Below are 1,574 nucleotides of genomic sequence, written 5' to 3'. Positions count from 1 at the left end.
GGTGTGGCTGCAGCTCAGTGGGGCTGCAGTAGAGCGGCCATTGGGGGTTCAAGCCAGCGCTGGGCGTCAGCAGGGCTGTGATGGGCGCGTCCCGGAGCCTGGCCTGGACCTATCTGCTTCTGAAAGGGGAGGGGAGGGCGGACACGAGATGGATATTGTTTGGAAACCTGCAAACCTGTACACCTGAATTAAAGGAAGTCAAACCCAGCTGTGCGAGGCCTTTGCTTCTGGAAGCCTAGACTCTGCTGAGGGGCAGAGGCTGCACCGCATGCCCAACGCGCGGAGGGACTGCGTCTGTCTGGTGGGGACGCACCCGGCCCACAGACCCCGGGCGCTGGTGGGTGGTGTAAAGCAGTTACATGGGCCACGGGTTTCGGCACCGAGTCTGCTTCCACGTTGGCCTGGGGCGCGGGAGGGGCGGGAGGGGCTGGGCAGGGCCTGGCTTTCCAGCCCTTCGGCCCGGCTGGCCCCTCCGCCTGGTTGGCCGTCGGCACCACATCCTGGGCTGCGGCGTGGCCGGGCTGCCGTGGCCAGTGGAGCTGGTAAGCCCTCCCAGCACAGCGGCCCCTGAAGTCTGCTTGGCTTCCGGGCTGTCTGCCCGGGCATGCTGGGGGCACCTGTCCGCTCCCCAGCCGGCACAGAAAGCCCGGCTGTGAGCTGCTTGGCAGGTTCCTCGGGCTGTTCGCTGAAGGCCCGTGGCCACGGCAAGCTCCGGTCTCACCCCAGTGGCTCCAAACTTGATGGGGTGACTTCACCTCCACGTCTGTGTCTCCTGGGATAGAGCTCCAGGGCCTCGGGGCCTCACCCTTCAGAGCTGCCTAAGCTTGACCCTCCCCTGGGCCAGCCGGCCGCCCCTGCCTAGCACACCTTTATTTCCAGAAAGAAAGGGCCCAGGTCTGGGGAGCGGCGGCAGGGCCCGGGTGAGTGGGCTTGTCTGCTGGAGCCACTGCGGTCAAGGGCGAGACCCTTTCTCAGAGAAAGCCACCCCCTCGGACCTGAGACCCGAGCCCTGTGGGTGTGGGAGGGAGGGAGCCTCGGCCTGGCCCAGTCCTAGCCCTGGGCAGCCGGGGTGGTGCCCTGGACGCGTGTGCTGCCGGGCCTGGGGGCACAGAGTTCGCCACTGGGTGGAGTCCCCGAGACTCAGGAGACCAGGCGCGGACCCTGGGTGCCCATGGCCTCCGGCTCTGCACGGCCCTGCCCTGGGCTCCCGGGGCGGCCACAGGTGCCGAGCACCGCACAGACCCCCAGTGCCAGTCTCAGGGAGACGGGCCTCGCCCGCACGCAGCCTCCCTGGGCCCTGCCCCCTGACCCCTCTTCTCCTGCAGGTGCAGCTGGACGCCTGGCCCCCGCCCTCTGCCTCCCCCTCCCGCAGAGCCTGAGGCTCCCAGCAGGCCATGCAGCTGTGCCCAGGTACGGAGGCCCCCAGCAGAGGACAGGCCCAGCTCCTTGTCTTTGGGGGCTCGCTGGTGTCACTGACACCTGCAGAGGGACAGCCGGGCTCCAACCTCGCCCCCGAGTCCTGACAGGCCCAGTGGGGTCACCCGGTGCCAGGCCCTGAGCCCGGGAGTGACGCC

This window comes from Myotis brandtii, unplaced genomic scaffold, assembly GCF_000412655.1.
Source record: "Myotis brandtii unplaced genomic scaffold, ASM41265v1 scaffold986, whole genome shotgun sequence".
In the NCBI taxonomy this organism is placed as follows: domain Eukaryota; kingdom Metazoa; phylum Chordata; class Mammalia; order Chiroptera; family Vespertilionidae; genus Myotis; species Myotis brandtii.
This window is presented reverse-complemented; position numbering follows the sequence as displayed.